The sequence below is a fragment of the Dasypus novemcinctus genome, chromosome 21 (assembly GCF_030445035.2).
Source record: "Dasypus novemcinctus isolate mDasNov1 chromosome 21, mDasNov1.1.hap2, whole genome shotgun sequence".
In the NCBI taxonomy this organism is placed as follows: domain Eukaryota; kingdom Metazoa; phylum Chordata; class Mammalia; order Cingulata; family Dasypodidae; genus Dasypus; species Dasypus novemcinctus.
Genome location: NC_080693.1, coordinates 7006447 through 7026981, shown reverse-complemented (window position 1 = coordinate 7026981; position 20535 = coordinate 7006447). Strand labels below are relative to the sequence as shown.

Here is a 20535-nt window from a genome sequence, read left to right as displayed (position 1 = left end):
CGTCCTGTGGACCTTGGATTGGTTGTATCCATTCCACAACTATGTCAAGAGGGGGCTTAGATTCCACATGGATGCTGGATGCAATCCTCCTGCTTTCAGTCATAGGCACTCTCGGCTCCATGGTGTGGTAGTTGACCTTCTTCAACTCCATGTTAGCTGAGTGGGGTAGGTCCAATAAACCAGAGTGTGCAGAGCTGGGGCAATGTTCTGCAGGAGGCTGTGTATGCTCTAAATCAGCATCCACACCATAGTGCTCTTTCTGCTATAACCAGGATCCATGGGTACAGGAAACAAGGGGTGGAAATGTGAGTGGCACCACTCACTATTACCCCTAGTGACCCACTAGGAAGATTTTTGCTTCCTGTCCCTGCAACATCAAGTTCTGTTGGTCTACAGGTTTTAGTACCAAAAGGAGGAGTGCTGCCACCAGGGAACACAGCAATGATTCCATTGAACTGGAAGTTAAGACTGCCATCTGGACGCTTTAGGCTCTTCCCTCTGAATCAACAGGTAAAGAAGGGAATTTCTGTATTGACTGGGGTGATTGATCCTGAGTATCAAGGGGAAATAGGACTGTATCTACATGGGGGTAAAGAATAGTTTGCCTGGAATACAGGAGATCCTCTAGGACATCTCCTAGTATTGCCATGCCCTATGATTAAAGTCAATGGAAAATTGCAACAATCCAATCTAAGTAGAACTAACAATGGCCCAGAATCTTCAGGAATGAAAGTTTGGGTCACCTCACCAGGCAAAGAACAATGGGCAGCTGAAGTGCTAGCTAAGAGTAATGGAAACATGGAATGGGTAGTGGAAGAAGGTAGTGATAAATATGAACTTTGACCAAGTGAACAGTTGCAGAAATGAAGACTGTAATGGTTAAGACTCTTCCTTGTTTCATTATGATGATGATTGTATATGTACACAAAATGAATTTCTTTGTCTTCTTCCCAAACTTTTCCCTTATCATATAACAAGTTGGATCAGTTTCATGTCATAATATTTGAGGATGTCAAGTTTAAGGGTGAATATTACCCAAGATCTTGCACCCTATTCTCTATAGAATTAATGCATTTCTGGTTGTACTCAGGAGAATTGAACATTCTTAGGTGGATATATATATGCATGTTTTGTTATTGTTTTTACTTAGAGACTAAGTATGGTTTAAGGTAATGTGTATGATTGCCAAGTTGACAAGGGGTGGACTGTGATGGTTAGGCTAATGTGTCAATTGGGCCAGGTAATTGTGCCCAGTTGTTTGGTAAAGCAAGCATTTAGCTAACTGTAATACAAGGGCATTTATGGACTTTAGTCACCATTGATTTTGCTGCTGTGGTAAATCATAGATAGCTGATTAAAATGATATCAATCAGGGAGATTGCCATCAATGGATGAAGCTTTATCTAATCAGTTAAATGCCTTAAAAGGGGAAGTGACTCCGGCATTGAATGAGAATTTCACAGCTCGCCATTGGACAGCCACTGTCTCCCAGAACTCATCAAGAACATTCACTGGAATTTCATCAGAGCCCCTGGTTGCAGCCTGCCTACAGGACCTGGATTTGTGGATCTCCATGGTCATGTGAGAGACCCTTATAAAATTGCATAGTGTTGACAGATACCTCTTGTTGATCTGTTTCCCTAGAGAACCCTGACTAATGCAAAGTGTATGCTGACATTGAGTAGAAGCTGGGGCAATACAAATATTTTATACTTCTAGAGGGGTTGAAACACAGATCACAATGAATAATACTTATTTGAAGTTAATTATCATATACTGTTGAGTAAGCTCAAGTACATTAAAATATGGAGGAATATGGAATAGTGTTGAAAGGTTCTCATGGCCCTCTAATAATGAATATGTAGGACATCAGTGAAGAGTTGTTTTATTTTTGGATCATCAGGATTTAATAAAGGGCCCAGAAAATGGTATCCCATGGATCATGTGGTCTTCAAAAAGCTCAAATGTGGTGGTGAATTTTGAACCTGAATTTGTAGTGTGGATTGGGGTGGTGGGAAACTGAATCTCATTATGATCAGGTATTGTGCTGGAGGAAATGCTCCATACAGCAATGCACTATCTGAGGCAAAAAAATCTGACATTGAATACTTACATTTTTAAAGGTCGTGTCATTGACCTTTCAATTACCTACTCTTTTAGTATTGCTTATATTAACTTCCCAATTTCCAGTTTCAATAAGAATTGCAGTATGTAATATATATATAATATAAAAAATAAATTATAAATAAAATAAAAGTGGTGATATTGTAAATCACTTGGTTGATTATTTAATCTAGGTTACTGAATAAACACAATGAAACCAGAAACTATCTAAGAAACTATTAAAAATGGCAAAGACATGTTGAACAATAAAAAGTGAAAATTAAAAGGGGATATCTTAGTTGTTGGAAAAATTATATACATAACCTGTGAATATGTGATGATTAGAGAGAAATTATTATATGTTGCTTTTTAAATAAAATCAGTATCAAAAGTCATACTGTGTAAAATGTAAATTTAAAATAATTCTCCACCTGGTGGTCAGGCAACATTTAATAATTCATTATAAAATTTTTGATGCCCTGAAAAAATACCTCCTTTCTCTCCTGAGATTCTGTTTGGTTATTATATATTAATAAAAATTAACATCCATGGAATATTCCTACATATGAGACTATGCATTTTTACATTATTGTATTGTAGGAAAACATGTAGCAAGTGAAATGTAAATGATGTTATTTTATAAAATGACAGCACAATACATTAAGAAGAGGTTTTTTTTTCTCTATTTTTTTTAAAATGTTACATTAAAAAATATGAGGTCCCCTAGTCCTCCCATATCAACAACCTCTTTCATCATCATGGCACATTCATTGCATTTGGTGAATACATTTTGTAGCACTGCTGCACCACATGGATAATGGTTTATACTGTAATTTACACTCTTCCCCAGTCCACCTGGTGGGCCATGGCAGGACATACAATGTCCAGCATCTGTCCCTGCAGCGCCACCCAGGACAACTCCAAGTCCTGAAAATGCCCCTACATCATATCTCTTCTTCCCTCTCCCTACCCTCAGCAGCTACCGTGGCCACCTTCTCCATATTGATGCTACAATTTCTTCCATTACTAATCACAGTAGATCCAGAGTAGAATACCAGTAAGTCCACTCTAACCCATACTCTATTCCTCCACCTTGTGGACCCTGGGGTGGTTATGTCCACTCCACCTCTATATCAAGAAGGGGCTTAGATTCCAAGTGGAATATGGATGCAATTCTCCTACTTGCAGTTGTAGGCACTCTTGGTTCCCTGGTGTGGTGGTTGACCTTCTTCACATCCCTGTTAGTTGACAGGGGTAAGTTCAATAAACCAGAGGGTAGGAATTGCAAGTCTGCTGAGACTCAGGGCATGGCTGTCACATGGACAGTCCAGAGATTCAGGTCTCCTGAGTATACACCAACCCCAGCATCAACCACAGGTCCAGTAAAAGTGACAGAAGAGGCATGTGTAGAAAGGTCACATCTGAGTTCAACTCCTTCAAGCTCAGGAACACAAACTACAAAGTAGGGCCAATTGACATGGCACAGAACTCCAGAGTCATCTTCCATGACCATAGATCCTGTGGGTCTCTGTAGCCCTCAGGAGAACCAGTATCTGGTCTTGTATCAACTTTGGCTATCTCTGCGACCCTGCTGAGGCATGCATAAGCACGACCCCTCTGATGACCATGTGATTCTTTTTATTGCAGACAAATAACCTTATAAACTCATTTGTCCTTTCCATTTCCCCTTTTTATCCAAGGTCAAAAGCAGTTTTTAAGGGAAGCAGTCTTGGCCCAGTGGTTGGGGCATCCGTCTACCACATGGGAGGTCTGTGGTTCAAACCCTGGGCCTCCTTGATCCTTGTGGAGCTGGCCCACACACAATGCTGATGCGTGCAAGGAGTGCCATGCCATGCGGGGGTGTCCCTACATAGGGGAGCCCCATGCACAAGGAGTGCACCTCCTAAGGAGAGCCACCCAGCATGAAAGAAAGTGCAGCCTGCACAAGAATGGCACTGCACACATGGAGAGCTGATGCAACAAGATGATGCAACAAAAAGAAAACACAGATTTCCATGCTGCTGACAACAACAGAAGTGGACAAAGAAGAATGTGCAGCAAATAGACACAGAGAACAGACAACTGGGGTGGGAAGGGTGGGGGAGAAATAAAATAAAAAATAAATAAATCTTTAAAAAAAAGAGCAGGTTTTAACAGCTGATATTACATGTAGCCTGAGATATTCTGCTAGTCTGAGTTGACTCTTTTATTCAAGGCCTTTTTCTAGTTACATCATCATCTGGTGCTTGGACATAGTCCCTTGGTACCAGGGAGGCTCATCCCTGGGAGTCATGTCCCATGCTGGGGAGGAAGGTAATGCATTTATATGTTGAGTCTGGCTTAGAGAGTAGTCACATTTGAGCAACATGGAGGCTCTCAGGGGGTAACTCTTAGGCACCCTGCAGCTCTAGGCCTAGTTCGTATTTCAGGCTAAGCAGAGGTTCTTATATTTTATTCTTCAGACATCATTTGTGCAATCCAATCTGTAGACCAAATCCTTACAAAAATAGTCAACTTTAAGATGACACATTATAAAATTTGTTTATAAATATTTATTGAAATGAATTCCATAGCCACTTTATGGGCATAATAAGATAAAAATCACAATATATAAAGCAAAATCAAGAGAGCTAAAAGGAAATGGGAGGAGGCAGTACAAGATGGCATCTGAGTGAGTGTACCTTGTGGTCTCTCCTGCAAAGAGGTGGCCGAGTGGGGTTGGAGTCTTGCCGGAGCAGGCTGTCTTGGGGGCTTGCAGGGTGGAGAGTGTGTGGACATTAATTTGTAGAGAGAGTCACAGAGGTGGTGCTTGCTAAAGGTAGAATTGCAGGTTACAAGTACAGAGGTAGGAAGCTGTGGACTGGCAGGACCTGTCCCCCTGGGGCTGGTGGCCACAGTGTTTCCTGAGAATTGTTGGTTGTGCAGTGGCATTCCTGGGCTCCATGGTCCCCAAATGCATGGTCCCCAGGTCAGTGTCCCCTAAGCCCCCATAGCCTGTGTTCCATGGACCTGTGTGCCCTGGGTCTGCAGAATCCTGGACTTCCCTTTCCTAAGTCCAGCACTCCCGGAGGTCTGGGATTGCCTTAACCCTCCAGATTTGGACTGACTCTGTGGGTGGTAGGGATTTGGTGGGGGGCAAAGTAGGGGGGCCTGACTAGTGTGGGTTCGATTTTCTGGTGTTTACCCTCACCTTTTTTCTTTTCTTGCACTTGGAGGAGCATCATTTACAATGGTGAAATCCTAAAATCTTTCCCTCTAAGATCAGGAACAAGACAAGGATGCCCACTATCACCCCTTCTGTTTAACATAGTCTTAGAAGTACTTACTCAAACACTGAGGCGAGATCCAGACATAAAAGGCATCCAAATTGGAAAGGAAGAAGTCAAAATTTCACTATTTGCAGATGATATGATCCTATACATAGAAAACCCTGAGACGTCTACAACAAACCTTCTAGAACTTACAAATGAGTTCAGTAAAGTCTCAGGTTACAAGATAAATGCACAAAAATCAGTACCATTTCAGTACACCAATAATGAGCAATCAGAGGAGGAAATCAGGAATCAAATACCATTCACAATAGTAAATAAAAACATCAAATACCTAGGAATAAATTTAACTAAAGAGGTAAAAGACTTATACACAGAAAACTACACAACACTGTTCAAGGAAATCAAAGAAGACCTAAATAAATGGAAGAATATTCCCTGTTCATGGATAGGAAGACTAAATATTATTAAGATGTCTATCCTACCAAAACTGATCTACAGTTTCAATGCAATCCCATAAAAAATCAACACATCATTCTTTAATGAACTAGAGAAACTATGAAATTTATTTGGGAAGGAAAGAGGCCCTGAATAGTCAAAGACATATTGAAAAAGAAAAATGAAATTGGAGGAACCACACTACCTGACTTCAAAACACACTACAAAGCTACAGTAGTGAAAACAACATGGTATTGGCACAAGGATAAACACATTGACCAATGGAACCAAACTGAGAGTTCTGATATAGATCCTCATGTATACAGCCATATGGGATTTGACAAGGCCACCAAACCCTCTCAACTGGGAGAGAATGGCCTCTTCAACAAATGGTGCCTTGCAAACTGGATATCCATATGTAAAAGAATGAAAGAGAATTACCAACTTACACCTTATACAAAAATCAACTCAAGATGGATCAAAGACCTAAATATAAGACCCAAGACCATAAAGACTTTGGAAAGCAAAGTAGGGAAGCATCTACATGACCTTGTAATAGGAAACGGCTTCATGAACTTCACACCAAAAGCACGAGCAGGAAAAGAACAAATAGATAAATGGGACTTCCTCAAAATTAAAGCCTTCTGGACCCCGCTGCTGTCCCCACAGCTCGGGCAGCTGAAGGAGCGGTAGCGGCCAGTAGCCCGGCTTCGTGAAGGCTCTCGGCATTCCGAGTGCCGCAGCACCGCCAAGATGCCCAAGGGGAAGTTCAGCTTGGCTGAAGCGGCGGGAAAGGAGGAGCACAAGAGGAGGGCCACGAGGCTATCTGCCAAACCCACTCCTGTGAAAGTGGAAGAGAAGCCAAAAAAGGCAGCGGGAAAGGATAAACCTTCAGACAAAAAAGTGCAACCAAAAGGAAAAAGGGGAGCAAAGGGAAAACAAGCTGAAGTGGCTAACCAAGAAACTAAAGAAGATTTACCTGCAGAAAATGAAGAAACTAAAAATGAGGAGAGTCCAGCCTCTGATGATGCAGGAGAGAAAGAAGCCAAGTCTGGTTAATACCATACACCATGTCTTATCAGTGGTCCCTGTTTCTCCCTTCTTGTACAATCCAGAGGAATATTTTTATCAGCTATTTTGTAAATGCAAGTTTTTTAGTAGATCTAAAAGAAACATTTTAAGAAGGCGATTGGAATCCCACCTCATCCCCTTTTTTTTAAGTGTAAATGCTTTTTTTAAAGAGGGGAAATCATTTGCTGCCTGTTTATTTTTTTGGTACAAACAGAAAATAGTGTGATATTGAATTATGGGAGGCTCTGACTGTCTTGGGCATCAACGTTCCACTGGGGGTGGCAGTTTTTATACCCTTTAATACAATATGTACTAAATGGTGATTTAGAATCAAAGTTATGCATTTAATATGTGTTGAACATTTTAAATTACTTCTATTCCCATGTTTTTTTAGTAGCATGTTTCTTAAAACCACTTCCTGACCTTGGCTCTCCCTTTCAGAACTCTGTAACATCCTTTGTCTTGGTCTTCCAGTTTTTCTAATAACTTTGTTAATGTGCTGTGAAAGATTGGAAATGTATATAGTGTGTATGGTATTGTGAATTTGTGGGACTTAAAGATGTAACAGTTTATCAATGTTTGAAAATATTGGTACTTGACATTCTCTTAAGGAAAACTTGCCTTCAAATTTTAAGCTGGAAAGTCACTGGAATAACTTTAGAAAAACAACTACATGGCTTTTTAGGGTTTTGCTATGTACATTAAGAATTGTGTACAAGTTGTTCATAATGTCTGTGCTGATCTTCAAAACAACCAATAAAAATCTCAATTATGAAAGAAAAAAAATTAAAGCCTTCTGCCCCTCAAAAGAGTTTGTCAGGAAAGTGAAAAGAGAGCCAACACAATGGGAAAAAATATTTGATAACCATATTTCTGATAGGAGACTTATATCTTGCATATATAAAGAACTCCTCTATCTTGAAAATAAAAAGACAAACAGCCCATTTAAAAAATGGGAAAAAGATTTGAACAGACACTTCTCCAAAGATAATATACAAATGGCTAAAAAACATGAAAAAATGCTCAAAATCCCTAGCTATTAGGGAAATGCAAATCAAAACAACAATGAGATACCTCTTACTCCCATAAGATTGGCAGCTATCAAAAACTCAGAAGACTACAATTGTTGGAGAGAATGTAGAGGAATTCCACTGCTGGTGGGAATGCAGAAGGATCCAGCCATTCTGGAGGACAGTTTGGTGATTTCTCAAAAAACTAGCTAGAGATTTGCCATATGACCCAGCAATTCCACTGCTGGGTATATACCCAGAAGATCTGAAAACAAGGACACAAACTGATATATGCACACCAATGTTCATAGCAGCACTATTCACTATTGACAAGAATGACATCAACCCAAATGCCCATCAACAGATGAATGGATAAATAAAATGTGGTATATACATACAATGGAATACTACTCAGCTATAAGAACAAATACAGTATAAACACACGTGATACCATAGATAAATCTTGAGAACTTTATATTGAGTGAAGCAACCCAGGCATTGAAGGATAAATACCACATGACCTCTCTGAAATGAGATAAGTAAACCAAGCTGTCTCAGAGAGCTAGAGATTGGATGATAAACTTTAAGGTAGTAGGAGGGTAGAGGAAGGTTGTGAGCTGACAGCTACTTGGGTGAAATCTATGATAAGCTGGAGGTAAGTATTTGTATAGGGAAGGGATAAAATGGGGCATAGAGATAACTTTGGGTGGGGGTGTGTAGGTTTTAGGGGCACTAGGGATGGGAGGATGGGTCAGATTGCCCAAGAAATTGGGGAGAGGGTGAGGGGAACATTTGTTCATGGGAGATTGTCAGGTATGTGGTTGAAATTGTGGTCCAGAGAAAGCTCTTTAGAGAATGTAATATAGAAAGTTGCCTGTTTGGGATGCCTAAGGCAGGGCATCTGACACAGTGCAAGCTTCTGGGGAGTGTGTGTGTGCTCATTTAGTCATAGTGGATTATATCATTGGTTGGAGACTCATATAATGACAGTGAAGGTATGCCCACATCCTGGGGAGGACTGATGTTCTCAAACAGAGGGAATTGTATCACCTGATAGAATCAGTGGCTCCCAATAGGTTAGGGCAGTCAAGTATGTCAAGCCCTCAACATTTTTGCAAGTATCTCTGAATATGGTCCTTCAAGTAATGAAGATTGATTGCCATGGTGGGCCCTGAGGGGAAGGGGAAAGAGGTGTTAAATACATGGAATTGGGGTAACTGTGGGGCAATGGAAGTGTTCCACAAGATCATGCCATGATGCATATAGGTCATGTTAAATTACACTAAAAATGTGTAAAAGCCTATAGGCTAAAATGTAAACCATAATGTAAAACATAAGATAACTAAAAATTTAGAAAATTGTATAGTCTAAAATATAAACCATGATGTAAACCCAAATGGAACCATGTTTGAAAGCTATCATTTCAATATCTGTACATTAGCTGCAGCAAATATAATATGAATATGTGAAAAGATCACTGTTGGGGAAGGGACAAAGGGTTTGATGTTGTATATGTTGGAGTATCATATATTGTATACATGAATTACTGTGACCTAAAACTTATGTCAAGAGAAACTTAATAATCAGGGGAAAGAAAGAAAGAAAAGAAAGAAAGAAAGAAAGAAAGAAAGAAAGAAAGAAAGAAAGAAAGAAAGAAAGAAAGAAAGAAAGAAAGAAAGAAAGAAAGAAAGAAAGAAAGAAAGAAAGAAAGAAAGAAAGAAGAAAGAAAGAAAGAAAAGAAAGAAAGAAAAGAGGTAGACCCTGACGAAGAAATGGAAGAAATTGCCTTGCCACTGTACACAGAGGGCAACACCCGTAGTAGTGATGAAAGGCAAAATGTCAAAAACAAAGCTTTTTCATTTTTTCAATTTTTAATACCCCAATTTATTTTTCCTTTATTTAATATTTCCAAATTTCTATGTATTCTATATCTAACCTTTAAACCCATCACTATATTCCATTTTTCTATTAATGGAATCTGGCAATATATTGGCTTCCTTTTTGAAGAAGTGTTGGACTACAGAGAGGTTCAACTATGGTGGGGGAGGAGCACTTGTGTGGGGTGTCAGTAGTAGGGAGCAAACGGTTGGGAAGGAGTTCTCCAGGGCATGTATACAGGGTACATAGAAAGGTTTGGATATTTTCATAGTGCTTTCAGTTGGAAATGATAGATGAGAGAGTGCTGAATTCCTGACCAGGGGAGCTCTATCACACTGCCCAATGGAACAACAGCAATCCCCCAAGTGCAATGGCAAAAACCAATAAAGATGGAAGGTCCAACAATGAGTCCTTGATACTGATGGCTCTGATTATGAGCCTGTGTGCCTAAAATATGAACTAGGCCTATAGCTGTGGAGTGCCTAAGTGTTACCTCCTGAGAGCCTCCATGTTGCTCAAATGTGGCCACTCTCTAAGCCAAACTCAGCATGTAGATGCATTGCCTTCCCCCCAACATGGGACATGACTCCTGGGGATGAGCCTCCCTGGCACCAAGGGATTACTACCAAGCACCATATGATGATGTAACTACAAAAAGACCATGAACAAAGAGGTCAACTCAGACCAGCAGAATATCTCAGCCTACATGTAATATCAGGTGTTAAAAACTGCTTTTTGACTTTGGATAAAAAGGGGGAAATGGAAAGGCCAAGTGAGTTTATATGGCTAAGAGTCTCCAAAAAAGAGTTGGGAGGTCATCAGGGGGTGATGCTTATGCATGCCTCAGCAGGGTACCAAAGACAGCCAAGGTAGATAGAAACCCAGGTGCTGGTTCTCCTGAGGGCTGCAGTGACCCACATGTTCTATGATCAAGACAGATGGCTCTGGAGTTCAGGGATGTGTCAGTTGGCCCTATGTTAGAGTTTGTGTTCCTGAGTGATGGAGTTGGATTCAGATATAACCTTTCTACCCATGCCTCTTCTGTTTCTTTTACCAGACCTGTGGTTGGTGTTTGAGTTGGTGTATACTCAGGAGACCTGAAACTCTGAACTGTCCATGTGACAGCCAGGTCCTGGGCCTCAGCAGACTTGCAGCTCCTACCCTCTGGTTTCTTGGACTTACCTTGGCCAGCTGACAGGGAGTTGAAGAGGGTCAACCACCACACCAGGGAGCCAAGAGTGCCCAGAGCAGCAAGCAGGAGACTTGCATCCATCATCCATGTGGAATCTAAATCCCCTCTTGATGTAGAGGGGGACTGGACATAGCCATCTCAGGTCCACAAGACAGAGGAATAGAGTATGGATTAGAGTGAACATGCTGGTGTTCTGCTGGGGAAATATTGTGATTAGTAAGGGAAGAAATTGTAGTGATATGGAGAGGGTGGCCACGGTGGTTGCTGATGGTCAGGAGAGGGAAGAAGAGGTTTGGTGTGGGGGCATTTTCAGGATTTGGAGTTGTCCTAGGTGGTGCTGCAGTGATAGATGCTGGACATTTTGTGTCCTATCGTAGCCCACTGGTTGGACTGGGGGAGAGTGTGGACCACAATGTGGACCACCTTCCATGTGCTGCAGCAGTTCTCCAGAATGTTTTTGCCGGGTGCAGTGGATGTGCCACAATGATGGAAGAGTTTGTTGATGTGGGAGGGGTGGGGCATATGGGGACCTCATATTTTTTTAATGTAACATTTGGAAGAAAATAAAGAAGAAAAAAGATAAAAGGAAATGGAAAAACACTAACATAATTAAAGAGTTTAAGTATAGTTCTGTGACAGTTAAGTTCATGTGTCAGCTTGGCTACTTTATGGTATTCAGTTGTTTGGTCCAGCAAGCACTGGCATGATTTTCACTGTGAGGATATTTTCTGGTTTTAAATCAGGGGTTCTTCACTTCTTTGTTCCATGGATCTCTTTGCCAGTCGGGTGAAAACCATAGACCCCTTACTAAGTCCGCACTACACTGTGTATTATTTAATAAAATAACACATCTGTGCCAGCACATCCCCACCAGAATAATGTTTTTTTTAAAATTTCAATTCAAGCTTGTGGACCTCTTGTTAAGAACCCCTGATTTAAATCAAATCATCAGGAACTTGAATGTATCTATGGCCGATTACATCTATAACCAAACGAGGTGATTGCCTTTAACAATAAGAGAAGTCTCATCCAATCAGTTAAGGCCTTACAAGGAGAAGTGATGATTTCCACAGACAGAAGGGAGAATTTCCATCACTACTACAGCCAGCCAGCTTCTCTTGGTGAACTCAGCAAAACCTTCATTGGAGTGCCAATCATGCATGAATGATCCCTGTCAATGTTTTGCTCTGAAGTCTACTTTATCTGATAGTAATTTAGCCATCCCAGCTTTCTTTCAATCAGTATTAGCATTATATAGCTTTGTTTTTAAATTTTGTGAATGTTTTCCTTTGAATTACAATTATTGACATGTTTAAGTTTACTTAAATTATATTGCTATTTTTTCTTTTAAAATTGTGCATCGTTTATTTTTACTAATTTTTTTGTCTTTCATTTGGATAACTTAAGCATATTTTATCTTCTCCATCAAATTGTTAATTGTAATTCTTTGTTTCTGATCACGTTTTTTGCTTTAGAGTACGTTGCATGCATATGTAACTCATATAAGTCTACCTTCATTTGATTTTAATACACATCACAATCATTGTAAAAATATTACAATAGTGTATTTCCAGTTATTCACTCATGGCCCTTGGACTATTTTGTGATATATTCGACTTACAGATATGTTATACATTGTTACTTTTTTGGTTTAACTAGTCAGTTATCTCTTACACAATTCTTAATAAAAAAAGCTCATGTATTTAGCCACATATTTGCCTTTTCTAATAAATCAATTTTATTGATACATATTAATAAAGCATGAAATTCATCCAAAGTGTACAATCAGTGGTATTTGCTATAATCACATAGTTTTGAATTCATCATTTCAATCATTATTAGAGCATTTTCATTATTTCTATAAAAAAATAATAATAAACAAATTTCTTCACCTCTCAATCTCTCTATATTTCTGATGCTCTTAAATCATCTTTGTAAATCCATATTTTCAACTTATACCATTTATCCTTATTCCTGAAGGGACTTGCTTTCACACTTTTGTAATAGGGGTCTTCTGGTGAAGAATTCTTCTACTTGGAATGTCTGTAAATGTCTATTTTATCTTTACTTTTTAAAGTTATTTTTATTGTACATCTAATTTTATGTTGCTTTTGTTGTTGTTGTTTTTGGTAATTTAAAGTTGTTGCTCCACTGTTTTCTCTCTTACATTGTTTCCAGGGAGAAATCTGCTATCATTCTTATCTTTGTTCCTCTATATGTAATGTTTATCCACTTTGGCTCTTTTTATGATTTCCTCATTATCACTAACTGTCAGCAATTTTTAATGTGCTCTGGTGAGTTTTCTTCAAGAATTTTATGACTGAGGTCTGTGGAACTCCTTGTATATGTTATGTTAAAGTTTGATTTTTTTTCCCAAAACTGAAGTTTCCATCATTAGAACTTCAAATATGTTTACTTCCCTAAAAACTTTCCTCTTTCAGATTCACCAGTTACCTAGGTTTCTGTTAAAGATTTCCCCAAATTATTAATCTATTTTCAAATTTGAAATTCCATTTTCTTTCCAATTTTATTTTCTAGTGCTATATCCTCAAGTTCACTAATTTATTCTAAAATGTCTATCCCATCATTAATACCAATCTAAATAACTTTCAACTCACATAATTTTTGTTTCTGAATTACACATTAATTTTTATAGCCTCCATATCTCTACTTAACTTTTCAAAACATATCACAACTATAATAACTCTTTTGGTTATTTTCCTCCTACTTGTAACATTTGCCTCAGTTTGTTGTCAATTTAATTGAGGTATCTCCTCATCTGTTGGATTTTCACCCATTTTAAGTTGCCTAGTAATCATTGTTTGGTAAAATAATTTGAATTTTCCTTTTTCTGATGGGTATTTTGTATTCCTATAAATGTGCTTAATATTTATTGAAGTCCTTAGTTCAGTTTTGTGGAAATGCTTTGATATTATCATGTCTCCTTGTAGATTTGAATAAAAGAATAAACCACATTACTGTTTATTCCAAGGTTAATTTTTCCCAACTACTAGGGCAAGACCCTTGTGATTATCCAGTTTTTCTCAATTATGAGATGTTCCTTTTGACTGTTGAGAATATACACACTATTCCTGGCCAATATTTAGCAACTGGCATTTTCCTTCTGTTGGACAGTTTCCTCACGTGTGTGCAAACAGTATCTACTGAAAGCTTAAGAGATTTTGAAGATCTCCAGGCTTATTTTTCTGTGTAGCTGACTCCTTTGTTGCACTCTATGCTAAACTCTAAACACCTTTTTCTGCCCAGAATCTCAGCTCCATCTCCTCAATTCCTATAGCTCCTCAATTAGAACTGTTATTCCATTTCCTGTGCTGCAGCCTGCAAATTTTCTCAAGTCAGTGACTTGGTGTAACTTCATTTATTTTCTTTCTATCACAGGTGTCTTATTTACATTGCATCACATGTCTTTCCATATTCTGAATATGAATAAATATAAATATGTATAAACATAAATTAAGTATATAAAGTCTGAGTTATTTTGTTTGTTTCAGGAAGGAGGTGTGGCAGATGGCTCTAAAAAGAATCTAGAGAAGAAATATGATGTGGGGGCATTTCCAGGACTTGGAGTTGTCCTGGGTGGTAATACAGGGACAGATGTGGGACATTGTATGTCCTGCTATGGTCCACCGGGTAGACTGGGGGAGAGTGTAAATTACAATGTTAAGAACAGTGTTCCAAAATACATTCACCAAATGCAATGAATGTGCCACAATGATGAAAGAGGTTGTTGATATGGGAGGAGTGAGGTGAAGGGGGTGGGAGGAGTGGAGTGAGGGGGGTGGGAGGTACATGGGGACCTCATATTTTTTGCTTATTCATATATAAAAAGCAAGAGGAGAAAAATAAGTTGAAGGAAAGAATGTTCATATGGAGACACAACTTGATGGTTTTGAAAACAATTATTAGCCTCTCCAAATGGCAAATGATACCAAAATTAAGAAATGACTATTTAAAAAATCATCTAATGGATCTCAATTTAAGAATCAATACTTTAGTCACCTGTCTTAGTTTGCCAATGTTTCTGTAATTTTGGCTTAAACAACAGTTCCTTGTCTCAGAATTTTGGAGGCTAAGAGTCCAAAATCCAGGTATTGTCAAGCCATGTTTTCACAGCATTCTGGCAGTTGCACAATCTCTGCCTCTATAACATGGCAATCTGTCTCTTTCTGTCTCCTCCTGTGGTTTCTACCTCTAGTTCCAAGTTTCTTTTGCTTATATGGACTCCAGTCATACTGGATTAAGACCCACAATATAAACAGTTTAGACTTATCTTAATACATCTTTGAAAATACCATGTACAAATGAATTCTTGCCCCCAGGACAGGGTGTTTGGACTTGAGCATGCCTTTATGGGCCCCATGAGTAATCTTCCACACCACTGAAAAGGGAAATTTATGCTGTTTTCTCTTACCTTCAAACTTCTTAAATTCAAAATTTACACAATTATAATTGGGGAAAATCCCACACGACACAATTTAAAATTTCCCAAGTGAGGTACATAATATCAATAACAAAAACCTCTTCTCCAAATAAATACATAAAATTAGACAGGGGCTGCTTTGAAACAACAAAACAACAGATATAGTATTCTGCTCTTAAGGTAGCACATGTGCAAGTTCAGAGGAAAACGTTCTGTTAATATTCCTACAGAACATTCTGTTTTCTTAATACTACCAAGTGAACTAAGAAATGGCATTTTAAAATCAACATATTAGGCAATTTTTAAAAAACAGGCAATATCTGATTTTGTTTGTTCTTTCAATCTGATTTGAGAATTTTGAATCTGGATTAGATAGAAATTTAGTACAAATAAAAACTGTAAACTTAATTATTTTCTTATCATGTGTCTCTGTTACAGGACTCTAAAGTGTATTCTCCACATTGTTAAAGGCTTTTTACAGCTGTTTTCCCATCTAAGCAATCATTTAATGAAAAATAGAGGAAAACCTGACATCTGCAAAGGTTTATATTAATATAGCCTGTGCATAAATTCAAAATTGTTTCCAATTGTACCTAGTCTCTAGAAATCCAAATAAGTAATATAGGCCCTACAGTCTTTGAAGGTTCAGAAAGGATGTAAGACTGAATGTGTATTCCAAGTTGCATCCAGATGGAATGTGGGGGAGTTCTTAATTCAAGCTCACCTGAAATGTGGGGGATATGCTAATTCAAGCTCACCTGAAATGTGGGGGGTACTTTAATTAAAAACCTATCTAGTACTCAGACAAACACTTAACTAACAAGGAAAGTCATTTTCTTTCAAAAAAGGCACCATTTAACTCCCAACCCTTATATCTTTTCTGTATAAAAGGGAACCCAAAATTCTATTTGGGGCTCAGTTTTTATTAGGACAGGAGTCCACCGAGTCCAGTCGGTTGAAATAAATCAACTTCCTTCTCAGAGTTCTCATGTCCTGGCCTTCAATACCGCATACACCTGACTTCTCTACAACAATATGACAATGACAGAGACACTTGATATACAATGATGGTATAAAAAATAGTGGCATGGATCTCAATTGATCACTTCTATAGAAAAGAATAATCTACATTTCAGATCTCACTGGAGAATAATCACAAGGTGACAATGAGAACTGAGAATTCCTGCAGGAACATAACAATGTTCCAATAAATCCCTCCTTAGGAAGGTAAGACCTCAGACCAATAAATAACTTCACTGTTCCTTTAGGAAATTAAAATGTTCCAATGTATCTGGGCAGATACTTGTTCATCTCAGCAGAGAGCCTTCTTTTGAAGAGAAGAATGAGCTCATCAGGATGGATCCCAATACACTTAAGACATCACTTCAAGATACTTGTCTTACTGTTTCCCTCTCCAACATCTTTAAGCTCTTAGGTAGCAAATTTTGCCCAATGCCATATAGTTGACAGTATTTAAAATCCTGTCTTAAATTGTTTCACTTCAGAATCCAAAACTTTATAAATATACTTATAAATTTCTCCTTCTGAGTGTTATCCAGTGTGATGGTCTCCCTTGATTCAGGGACTTTAATAAAAATCTTAGATGGATTATCATTTTTTTGCTAGTGGTCTGTGTGCAATAAATTAACCTATTTGTTTAATGTGCATAAATGATAATAAGTCAATATTCTATAATTAACCATCTAATATGTGGTAGTGCAGTGTCATTTTGTAGTGAAATTAAATTTTTCTTATAAACAAGTCAGTGTGAAAAGGATATGGTTTTTCTTTTAGTAGATGTGCATGTGTGTATTTGAAAGAGAAATAGCAAACATCAATAAGTCATACATAAAAGTACAAATGGTGTGTGATTCTACTTATAAGAAATAACTAAAATTATGCACAGTCATAGAGACAGAAAGTAGAGTATATGTTACTGGAGTGGGCAGGAGGGGGAATAGGGAGTTGATGAACAATTGGTGCAGAGTCTTTGGGCTGATAAAAATTGTTCAGTAATGGATGGTTTTGACTGAAGGACAACACTGTGAATTTGATTAGGACCACAGAATTGTAAATTGGGAATGGTTGAGATGGATTGTATATGTTACCATAATTTAAAAGGAGAAAGAGATGAAACAATGAAAATTAAATAGATCCTGAACCAGATTTCATAATGTAGAACATAATGCCCAAAGAGCATCATTGAGTTATGAAAAAATTGGAATATAAGCCATGTGCATTATGTAAATTAGGTTCTTGAACTTGATAATTGGGCTTAATGTGGTTACATAAGAGAATATCCTTGTTCTCTGGAAATATTCAGGAAGGAAGTGGCTGGTTATATTATCACTCCCCACCCAACAAAAGCATGTTCTTGATCTTAATCTATTCCTGTGGGTGTAAACCCATTGTAAATAGGACCTTTGGAATATGTTCAAACAAATTCTCTCATTGCCTTTATTTTTTTTTCCTTTGTCATTCAAGTTTAATAAATAATACTAAATCTTAAGATTAAATGGTTGGCACATGAGACATACATTGTGGCCTTTAAATATACACCCAAGGTTTGAAAGGCTAATGGTTTTCTGTTCCAATGTCATCAATATCTGTGTATCTGTATAACTGTGTAATGGATAACCAAGAATTGACAGAAATTGTCACATGATTTTATCAGCATGTCTTCAGTAAGTAGATGTGAATAAAGCATCTGAATAATAATGTTCTAATTGTAAGTGTTTTAGATGATACTTGAGTGAAAACATCATATACACATGAGATATAGAAATTCTATCACATTTAAAATGTATAAACATATGTATGTTGTAGAGAAAAGCCAACAATAATTAATTATAATTGTGAAAGTCCTTAACTTCACTTACAAAGCAATTAATAACAACTTATAAAAATCATTAAAGGGAAAGTATTTTGACAGCAAATAAGAGAAATTAACCAGTTAATAATAGTAAAAGCAAAATAATGGATATCAGGCTTCATCATAATTCTGATCATTACAGAAATATTTGGTCAATAGCATTTATAATATGTCATCATTTGTAAAATTTGTACTTACTTCCAGTTATTTAGTTACTTATAGGGCAGGGGTAGTTAAGTAAAATATTCTGTGTAGGAATGCTTAATTTAATGGTAAGTTATAGCAGAATATATATTTTCTCACATTGAGGAGAAAAATCATTGCATTTGTGTAAAACAAAATAATATATTGCCATTCATTTTAGATGTAATTAAGTAGTAAAAAGAATATGAAGAAAAAGTAAAAGGTTGGTCAAAACAAAGCATCCTCACTATTGCTTTCTCCCTAATCTAAATTAAAACAGAAGAAATCTAGATGCTAATTTGACAGAAACATTTTTTTTTACTCTGCAATATTAGATATTTAAATATTTATACTAAATGATGTCTTAACATAATTTTAATTACATGTTGGATAATTCAAGCTCATGGACCCCTTGTTAAGAACCCCTGATTAGAGAATGCAGCCAGCCTCAGGGAGTGCCACAAAAAAAGGAGCTGAGAATAAACATCCTGGACTACAATTAATTCCCTCTCTCTGATTTCCCAGAATTGGAAAATCCAACCAGAAGCCAACAACAGTGATCTCCTTGTTGCAGTCCAAAAATGTACAGACTCCAAGGAAAATAGCATGCTGGAGAAGGGTAAACAGCATACCTAGAAGGGAAAACAAATTTATCCTTCACACCATTTACAGATACTTTTTATATAACTGGATTAGGATAAATTATTCTTTCTGAACACATTGAATCATACACTTTATATTTTAGGGAAATGCCAGCTACTCCAATTTAAAAACTGCCTTCTTACCTTCTATTTATTTCTTCTTTATTCTCCATATTCCTTAAAATTTCTTTTGTGTGTGTACATGAATATACATGTGTGACATTTCATTTCCTTCCTCTCTTTGCAGTATTTAGGGTAAATTTTCATGTTTATCTTTAAGTTCATTAGCTATTTTAAATTAATGCTTTCATTTTTAATTTCATTTTATATTTCATTTAATCAATAATCTGTTTCAAATTTTATGTTATATTTTATTTTCAAATCTTTGTGGTCAAATTTCATCTCCACAATCTCGTCTTACTTTTTTTATTAATTCAATCAACTTTTAAACTTATGGTACATAGTCTTTTATTTTCCAATTAAAATAATTGCAATATATAGACTTCTTACATATAGAAAAATCTGTTTTTAAACAATTCTAAACAAAATATGGGGGAAGCATTAACACTTACAATTAACAAAAAATTCTCTATGAACCATTTTTAAAGACAAAATCATAAAATTCTTTAATAATTACAAACAATAAAATCAGAAACCAACATAACCATAAGTACTTGTGATAAATAAATTTAAATTGGGATGCTATTTAATATTTGAAATGTTTTTAATTTCATTATTCAGGTAAAGTTAAAAAAATTAGCTGTAAATAGCTAAATATCTGTATAAAACATGATGTAATTCATTTTAAAATCAACATATTTGACTAATTCATATATTACAGCCCAACACCTTTGTAGATAGTAAAATTGAAATAGGGAATGAATTAATATTAAAGTATAAAGAATTTCAAGACAGATAATTTTAAAAACTCAATAATTTAAAATAAAATTTTGCAATATGACAAGATGTGAACATTTCAAAAGACGAATATCTTACAATCCTTTATAACTATTCATGAATGTATTCAATGGCTAAATCCATATTTGACTGAAGTGAATTCAGACCTGAATATCCTCATCATATGATGAACTGTTTGAGAAAGAGTTAATGTTAATTTAAATTAAAAAAGACATTATTCTTGTGGGGACTTGGTGTGGGTGTGATATATTTATTAAAAAATTCACAGTATAGTGTGGAGTTATTAAAGGGTCCATGTTTTTCACCTAACTGGCAAAGGGGTCCATGGAAAAAAAATGGTTAATAACCCCTCCTCTAAATGAAGCTCACAACTCTGCCAGGTAGCTTTTCTACCTAGCTTTCACTCTATCTTTCCTCCATACCTTTTTTTAAAGATAATGAACTTTATTTTTAGATAAGTTTTAGACTACAGAAAAAGTGCATCAAAAGTATGAGAGATTCCCATATACCCCACTCCTT

At 36.9% G+C, this 20535-nt stretch overlaps 1 pseudogene; it reads left to right on the top strand.

Moving 5' to 3' along the window:
- The first annotated feature begins 6563 nt into the window (after nucleotides 1-6563).
- LOC139437239 (non-histone chromosomal protein HMG-14 pseudogene) lies at nucleotides 6564-6869 on the top strand (annotated as a pseudogene).
- The last annotated feature ends 13666 nt before the right edge of the window (nucleotides 6870-20535 follow it).